This window comes from Octopus sinensis, linkage group LG15, assembly GCF_006345805.1.
Source record: "Octopus sinensis linkage group LG15, ASM634580v1, whole genome shotgun sequence".
Classification (NCBI taxonomy): domain Eukaryota; kingdom Metazoa; phylum Mollusca; class Cephalopoda; order Octopoda; family Octopodidae; genus Octopus; species Octopus sinensis.
Genome location: NC_043011.1, coordinates 36,317,360 through 36,327,359, shown reverse-complemented (window position 1 = coordinate 36,327,359; position 10,000 = coordinate 36,317,360). Strand labels below are relative to the sequence as shown.

Here is a 10,000-nt window from a genome sequence, read left to right as displayed (position 1 = left end):
CACATACATACTTTACTGCAAGTACTGAGTGCTTTTTTATCATGCCGCCAGCACTAGTGAGGTTATACTCTCTTTACTCTTTACTCATTTACTTGTTTCAGTCATTTAACTGTGGCCATGCTGGAGCACCACCTTTAGTTGAGAAAATCGACCCCAGGACTTATACTTTGTAAGTCTAGTACTTATTCTATCGGTCTCTTTCGCCAAACCGCTAAGTTATGGGAATGTAAACACACCATCATCGGTTGTCAAGCAATACATATATGCGATGGGCGTCTTTCAGTTTCCGTTGACCAAATCCACTCACAAGGCTTTGGTCAGCCCGAGACTATAATAGAAGACACTTGCTCAAGGTGCTATGCAGTGGGACTGAACACGGAACCATGTAACTGGTTAGCAAGCTACTTACCACACAGCCACTCCTTCACCTAACATGCACCTTGCAAGACTACTAAACCTGAAACAAAGGAGGTCAGCTTCAGACTTTATGCTAAGAATATGAGAGAAGAGAGTTGAAGAGCAGGTTCTTGTAGCATATTAAGTAATATTAAGGTGTTCAGGTAGAAGCAAGTATGAAAAGAAGAACTATGAGTGTGGGTGGGAGTAGAATATGTGGGGAGAGTGGTTGAGAGTAGGTGTCATAGGCCACAACTGTAAAGATTGAGTATGGTTGGAACATACCCATGAGAGAAGCTTGTGTAGCATGTTATGGACAAGCAGGTAAAATGACATTGAAATAAGAAAATTCTGCAACACTCCAGACTCATTGGCATTGATGTTGAAGTGCTACATCAGTAATTATGGCAGGGTGGCTATGTTCAAAGAACAACACCTAAAGGTGCTCATGTACAGAGAATTGTAAGAAAGAACAAATTCAATAGGAGTTCCAAAAAGTGAGCATTCAAAAGCTTTAATAGTAACAAACAATGGTTTATCAGATATTTTTTTTTACTCTTTTGTAAGCCCACTACTTATTCTATCGGTCTTTTTAGATACACAATACAATATATATTACTTATGCAAACACACACAGACAGGCATATCCCCATGGTAACAACAAGTAATAATCTAAACTGTCTATATTGCATCCAATTTACGTAGTTTCTGTAATCAGGCCAAATATTACAGATTTTACATCGATACTTCATCAGAGGAAACTCATATAAAGAATACCTGACATAATTGTTTCTATATTTATAGACACAGAGCTGTATCAGCCAACTACCTATGAGGAATTGTGGAAACTCTATTCATTAGACCTCTGATCAAAATTAAATAAAATAAGAAGTCAAATAATGTGAAGCCAAAATTTTAATTAGTATTTTAATGGACCATTATGATCATTGAAATATGGGAATAGAATTTGAAATGTATTGAAAATATATGCTATGTGTAAAGGACTGAAAGAATAAACTGGAATATTTATGTAAGCTGATATCCTTTCCATTATCGACACTCAGTTGGAAGAAATTATATTAGGATAAACAGAAGGAAAGGAGAAAAGAAACAGTGAAACCGTAGTAGTAGTAGTAGCAGCAGCAGCAATGGGAGCTGCAGCAGCAGCAGTAGTAGTAGTAGTTGTAGCAGCAGCAGTAACAACAGCAGCCAGAGCAGCAGCAGCAGCAGCAACACCAGTAGCAGCAGCAGCAACAGCAGTAGCAGCAGCAGCAGCTGCAGTAGTAGTCGTAGTAGTAGTAGTAGTAGTAGTAGTAGTAGTAGTAGTAGTAGTAGAGTAGTAGTAGCTGCAGTAGTAGTAGTAGTAGTAGTAGTAGTAGTAGTAGCAGCAGCAGCAACAACAGCAGCCAGAGCAGCAGCAACAGTAGTTGTAGTAGTAGTAGTGGTAGTAGCAGCAGCTGCTGCAGTAACATCAGGTGTCAATATATGTATATGTATATATTGTCTTTATATGTGTGTATACGCTCATACATATGTACCTATAGGTATATCATTGTCTTGTTTTTTTTCTTTGCATATAAAATCTTACAAATATTCATGTTCAGAAATCAAACTCTCAATAGAGTAGAAGTCGAATGTTGCTTTAACAGAATAAAATCTTAATCAAAAATAAAATTGCTTCTACAGGGTGTTCAAAAAGTCTCTTCGCAGTGAATTTTTTTCATCCTCCGCATCACCATGGAGCAACTTTAGGAGCTTTTCAGTAAAAGGATTATTTTGAAGGGATTTTGGCCACCAAGATCACCTAATTTAACACCGCCAGACCTCTGCTGACTCTTTTGCCACAACTTTCTCTCACTCTTTCCTCCTGCATCTTGCAGCTCACCTGCGATGGACCAGTGTCCCATCCAGGTGGGGAACCTATACGCCAAGGAGACCGGGAAACCAGCCCTAATGAGCCAGGCGTGGCTCAAGAAGGAACAAACAATATATTCATAGCAGCTAGAAGTGGAGCTTTGCTTTGCCAGGATAAATCAGAGGCTAAAATTGCTTCCATATTTAAAGAAGCTAGGATGTGCCATCATTTCACCTCATATTGCACCCTCCATCCATTTTTTTTTTCTCAACACAAGGAGCAGGAAATTCTGAACTAAGTATCTGGCTGATCTAAGAATAAATCAAGTTATGAAAGAAATCTAGCAGAATGAGATCAAATTACAAATTAAAATCTTAAATGTTACGAACTAGAAATTTCAACCAAATTATAAGTATATTGTAGAAGTAACAGACTTACCAAAGATCTTCAAAATGTAAAAATATATCTGGATCATATACATTTGTTGATATTTGTGTAAATAGTTCAAACAACCCATCTTGATGCACACCAAATGTGTGTGTGTGTATGTGTGTGTGTGTGTGTACAAATTAAGTTTATGATTCCCAGTGGTGTACATTTTGTCAACAAGAAAACCAAATTTGATACTGAGATCACACTGATGCTTGGTCAGGGGAAAATCATGGAAATAATGTAAAACAAAATCACTAACATAATTGCTGCTTATACATACAACAACGAATGCTTGAATGCACAGTTTTTTGGGGTCTTTTTTTTAATAATGAATTAAAGAAAATGCAGCAAACAATGGGAGTCAGCTGCATGTTCAAGATTGAATCATGTGATTTAGTTATAAGGTTATGCATGTAAACTTATGTATTAAAAAATAAAATCATTTTATCATCCAAACCTTACAAATTTATTATACTACTTGGAAAAAAGTGTATCGTAATAAAACCCAAAGAAAAATTATTAATGTAAAATTTGAAAAATTCTCGCATAAATTCAATGGTTGACTTTATCTAGATGATGCTCATTTAAGAGGGAAAAAATCATTATCTTTTATTTAAACTAAGTTGATTTTATATAACCACTGACATAACTATTATATTTTATATAACACTGACATAACTATTATATAACTTTTGCCAATATTCCTAAGGTGATCCTTAACTTAAATAAACCATGTGTATAATCAAATCCAGAAATGAAAATTGCAAAATACACCTCTCTATCATCAAATCACCAACGAGGTTTTGAAGAATATTTTGATTGCCATATATTCTGGATTTTATATCTTACTCTAAAAGTATATACAATGAATAAATTATTTTAATGGACAAACACAACAGACACATTAATAATGGCTACAATCAAAACCAAGAATTACTTGGTATAACTCTCCTTTTAACATTGAGGAAATGACCTATGCAGCACACAACGTATTCAAATTAATCACTAAACATTTCCCTCTTTTCTACAAATACATCAAACATTTCAATTAAAAATTTTCAAATTTTTCATTTTACGATATTCAAAGTCACCATATCTGCTTCTAACAACTGGTAATTGAACAAACTTATGACCAAACAATAACTGCAACTACAACAAATACACAAACTGCTCACAAATTTAAATGCTTAGAGCAAGATTTGATTTGAGATTAAAACTCAGAATATATTGAGAATATTTATAGGATGAGTCTGGTGCAGCCATCTGGTTTGCCAGACCTCAGTCAAATCGTCCAACCCATGCTAACATGGAAAGCCGACATTAAACGATGATGATGATGATGATGATAATGACTTCAAGATATTTCAAACACACAACTAAACACAAACATAATTTTAGTAATAAAAACAGAAGAGATAAACTTCCTTTTATTCTTACATATAGGATTTCAAAACAAACTCACTTTCTTTCAACATTACTTGAAGATCATTGTAGCCAAAATTACTGAAAAAAGTTGGGTGAAAAACGAAATGCTGAGGAATGTCAGAGATAAGCTGATAAGGGGCCAAAAAAAAAGGACCTGTTTAGATACCCTGCAATTTTGTGGTCTGTGAGGAAAGTACCAATGCAAAAGATGAGAGATGGGTCAAGCTCACACACACACACGTGAGCAGTTTTGATAAGAAGTATTCATGTCAAATACAGTCAAAAGTTTTTGTTGCATTGAAGGTGTCAACATTGTTTTCATAAGTTTTTTTCATGGCAGGACCCCACTAATGTGTAACATAGAAGAACAGGTCATTGATGGATCTTGCTTTGTGGAAACTGTACTGGGGATTATTAAGATGAGAGAGAAGACAGAAAGAGAGAGGGGGGAATAGAAAGAGAGAGAGGAAAGTAGAATGAGAGAGAAGAAAGAAAGAGAGAGAGAGGGAAATAGAAAGAGAGAAAGAGAGAGCGAGGAAAGTAGAATGAGAGAGAAGGCAGAAAGAGAGAGAGGAAAAGGAAAAGAAAGAAAGAAAGAAAGAAAGAAAGAAAGAGAGAGAGGAAAACAGAATGAGAGAGAATACAGAAAGAGAGAGAGGGAAATAGAAAGAAAGACAGAAAGAGAGAGAGGAAAACAGAATGAGAGAGAAGACAGAAAGAGAGAGAGAGGGGGATATAGAAAGAGAGAGGGGGAGAGGAAAAAAGAAAGAGAGAAAGAGAGAAACGGAGAGGAAAATAAAAAGAGAGAAGGAGAAAGAGGAAAATAGAAAGAGAGAATGTTAGTTTTGTGTCCGCCTAGCCAGTGGGGTGGTATCATTTGAAAGCTACAACAATGTAAGGAAGCGCATTGTGATCAGCAGTGTATCACATCATTCAGTAGTCTGGTTGATTCAGTGATACAGTGACATATATACACTGAAAGGGAAAGAAGTTGAGTGTATAAAAGAATACCTATCTCAAAGATTGAAAGAATTTATGGCTCACAACACACACCTATATATATATACATACATATATATATATATACATATACAAACATATATAGACAGAGATTGATAGGTAGATAAATCTATAGATAATATGTATATACATAGATGCATGTATTATTATGTATGCATGCATGTATATATATATGCATGTGTTTTATATACACCTACATGCGTGTGCATATGTGCTCATACCTACATATACATACACATGTGCGTATGTGTCTGTAAATATCCATCAATAATTATATTTATGTACAGGTATGAAATTTGATGCTGCATAATGTTTGATGTTCATAATATATATATATATATGGGTATGTATACATGTGCGTATGTAGACATAGGTACATACATACATATACCTACATATATCTATATATATATATTTATTTATGCATATATATATATGCATACATATGTATATTTATATATATATATATGCATATATATATATGTGTGTGTGTGTGTGTGTGTATGTATACACATACATATATATATATATATTATATATATATATATATATATTATATATATATATATATATACATACGTACATAATATATAAATATATACATACATACATATATATATATATTATATATACATATATATACATATACATATATATATATACATATACATATATATACATATACATATACATATATATATATATATATATAAGATGCATACATACATATATTTATGTATGTATGTATTCCTACCCTTATTTTGATGATCTAGCTTGGCATTCTAGGAATGCATCTGTTTATTCCTGTGTATGTATTTATGTATATATCATTATAAATGTCTACGTTTTTGTAGACATCTACACATGGTCTTTTGATCTCTGCCCTTTGCTACTGACAATGTGATATGCATTTGATTATTCGTTTTATTAATATTCTGATATTGCATTGCCAAATGAAAAATTAAAAGTAGGGTATATATATGTATATCCATCTGATCTCATCTGCTATTATACTAAAACCTGAGTTTGCACAGATCACAGATTTATGGCAGACACTTGCTTTCTATGAACAGAAGGGGGGGAAAGAAGAAAGAAAAGCATGAGAGAGTGATAGAGAGTAAGAGAGAAAGAGAGAGTGAGGGGAAGAAAGATTAAGATCAGAGGAGAGAGAGAGAGAATATGAGGCTGAATTAAATGCAGAGAAAATGAGATGAGGATAAAGCTGGGTGTATATGCTTTCATTTTATTGCTAGTTACAACTAAGGCGGCAAGCTGGCACAACCATTATCACTCTGAACAAAAATTCTTCACAGCATTTTGTCTGTCTTCGTGTCCTGAGTTCAAATTCTCCTGAAGTCGACTTTGCCTTTTATTCTTTTTGAGGTTGATAGAATAAGTGTGAGAAGTTGGTAAATAAAATAAGTGTTGTTGGGGGTCGATGTAATTCACTTCCCCCTTCTCTCAAAAAAACTGTCGGCCTTGTGTCAGAAATCTGAGGCTATTACTAGTTGTTACAGCCACTGACCTCTGGTCATATGTGGGCAATGCCTTCAGGGCTTTTGGACAGCTATATTGATCTCACTGTCTACTTCAGTGTTGCACTCATTTTATTAAAATCGTTTTGCTGAATCTCTAAGTCATGCTTGAAAATACAGACATATATACATCATCGTCACATTCTTCTCCATCATCATCGTCATCATCATCGTCGTCATCATCATCACCTCCATCATCATCACCATCATTGTCGTCGTCGTCGTCATCATGATCATCATGATCATCATGATGATCATCATCATCATTGTCGTCGTTGTTGTCGTCATCGTCATCATCATCCTTTACCAACTGCTTTCCATGCTGGCATGGGTTGGACAGTTTGACTGGAACTGGTATGCCAGAGAACTGCACCAGGCTCCATTCTGATTCGGCATGGTTTCTATGGCTGAATGCCCTTCTTCACGCCAACCACTCCAAGAGTGTAATGGGTGCTTTTTATGTGCCACTCGCATGAGTGCCATTTACATGCCCCCAGCAATGAGTGTGACAACAATTTTGCTTGGCTGATGAGTCTTCTCAAGCCCAGCATATTTCCAAAGATCTTGGTCACTTGCTATCACCTTCGTTAGGCCCAACATTCAAAGATCATATTTCACCACTTTGTCCCATGTTTTCCTGATTCTACCTCTTCCACAGATTCCCTCCACATTTAAACTGCACCCCAAATTATTAGGCATATCAACCTTTATTTACATTATTTACATTTGATGGATATTTGTCCTTATCTTGTTTGTTGTTAACACAACGTTTCGGCTGATATACCCTCCAGCCTTCATCATGTGTCTTGCGGAAATTTCGAACCTGGGTTCTCATTCCTAAGGTATTTTACAATGTTATTATTATTATTATTATTATTATTATTATTATTATTTCATGTTTGACTTTTGCTTTACATTGGTACAAGTTGACTCCAAGTCTCACCCAGAGACCTCAAGAGAAAACAAGTTGGAAGTTCATGTTGGTGTTATGCCTATGGTGCCATATATTTGGTTTTGTACATAGTGTTGTTCTAGAGAATGTTTAAGAAACCATAAGAAAATTATGTTTGTTTTAAAACTTGAGATTACATAGAAAGTATTTGGGGTAGGATATGGGCAGTTCCCATGAGCACTATCTTTTGAATTTCTGCCATTTTGGGGTTTCCTGATATCTGAGCTAGGTAGCAGGTATTGTTTTAGTCTTCAGGTTTCACATTTTGCTAATTTCTATTTTATTATTATTCGGCAAGCTGGCAGAAATGTTAGCGTGCCGGGTGAAATGCTTAGCGGTATTTCGTCTGCCACTACGTTCTGAGTTCAAATTTCGCCGAGGTCGACTTTGCCTTTCGTCCTTTCGGGGTCGATAAATAAAGTACCAGTTTCGCACTGGTATCGATGTAATCAACTTAATCCCTTTGCCTGTCCTTGTTTGTCCCCTCTATGTTTAGCCCCTTGTGGGCAGTAAAGAAATATATTATTATTATTATTATTATTGTTATTGTTCAGGTCACTGCTTGGAATCGAATCAGAATCTTGGGGTTAGTAGTCCATGCTCTTAACCACTATGCCATATGAAAATCAACCTTTTCTCAATAAATAAATGCATATTCGTTCAAAACCTTTTGTTTTCCCATTGACTGTTGGCAACACCTATCTTTGCACATTCTGTTAAAATAAATCAGATCTGTGCAGATGCCAACAAATGGCAGCCATTTTCATGATTGGACAACATTTTCCCCCATCACAAATTATTAGGCAAGTATAATAAAAATGATAATTGTATCAGAACAAATATTATTTAATTCAACAGTAAAGGTTTAACCAAAAAAATATTCATAAAGGACTTAATGGTAAACATAATAATACGTTGGAATGAAAATAATCATGCTATTATGATGTCGCACAGCTCCTAATGTTTGATGTATGGTCCTCCACATGCAATAACCTTCCTTACGTGCTGATTCTTTGAATTTATCAAGGTGATGATATCCTCTTGTGTCATGCTTTGAGCAGCATCTACAATAGCATCCCAGAGACCAACTTTACTTGAAAACTGCTGTCCATCTTGGTAAACATCCTGCTTAATAACACTCCACAGGTTCTCAATTGGGTTTAAGTCAAGGGAACAAGGTGACCACTCCATCAAACGACCTCCAGAGAAGCCTATTTGCTGCAGGTATTCCTTAGAATTCTTCACTGTATGAGATGAGGCATTATTTTGTATGCAGACCAGCTTTCTCTTGAATGAAAGTTTTTGCCTTTTGAACCACGTTTGGAAATTGTCTTTTAAGAAGGTAACATATGTTTTTGATGTCATCTTAATGCTATCTGGGACTTTGCATGGCCTGACCATCATATCATCAATGATGCCAGTCTAAATCATGACCCCTCCCAACGCCCCGCTGTTGGTGTTTCAAACGATGAGGATGGTTCCCACTGATTGATTCCCACCTTTACTCCAGCCATCTGATCCATCAAGGGTAGTACAGCATTTGTCAGTGAACCGAACTGTTGAAAAAAATCTATCTTCATGTATTCTTCTGCTCATTTCAGTCTCTTCTGCTTATGAAAAGCCTTCAGAAGGGGCCCTTGTAACAGGTCTGACATTCTTGACTACCTGCTTCTTCCTTGCCACGAAGACTTCTCTACTTATCAGACATGGGTTCCACACAACTTCCCTTTTCACACTTGACAAAGTACAATTCAAAGCAACCTTCAACCCACCCTTATCTGCCCTCGACCAAACAGAAACAGGAGACTGTACAAATTTCTTCACTGTTCAGTGATCTCTTTTCAATATTTTTCATATTACAATGGTTGTTTTTCCTTTTCCAAGCTCTGACACGATGGTAGACTTCTCATTCGAGGTAAGATTACGTTTCTGACCCACAAAGACACTTAATTGGGCACCTGCTTAATAATTTGGGACAGCAGAAATGTTGCTGCTACACGATAATGACCACTGTTTGTTTCCGTCTGAGCGGATCCAATTTATTTTAACAGAAATTATGCAGATAAGTGTTGCCAACAGTCAGTGAGAAAACAACAGGTTTTGAACGAATATACATTTATTTATTGAAAGCAGGCTGATTTACCTAATAATATGGGTTGCAGTGTAGAGATACAAAACACCAATTTTTAAACCATTGTAAAAACGATCACACGTGTATATGCATTGACAATATCTATTATATAAACAGGTATAGTAGGTATAACCAGCCCACTTATGAGTACCCCTCATTTATTGGATAATAAAGTTTACTTGTGAAGACCTGTTGAGGCAAGTGAAACCAAAATCAAAATCACAGACGTGGTCGATGACAGTACCACCTGATTG

General features: G+C 35.7%; 1 long non-coding RNA gene across 1 annotated transcript in view; it reads left to right on the top strand.

Annotated features, from left to right (window-relative positions):
- LOC118766427 overlaps positions 1-10,000 on the top strand; it is a 13,836-nt gene that overhangs the window by 3,418 nt on the left and 418 nt on the right. Inside the window, exon 2 of the long non-coding RNA XR_005002360.1 lies at positions 7,841-7,844. This is a non-coding gene — a long non-coding RNA (uncharacterized LOC118766427). The remainder of the gene's footprint in view (positions 1-7,840; positions 7,845-10,000) is intronic.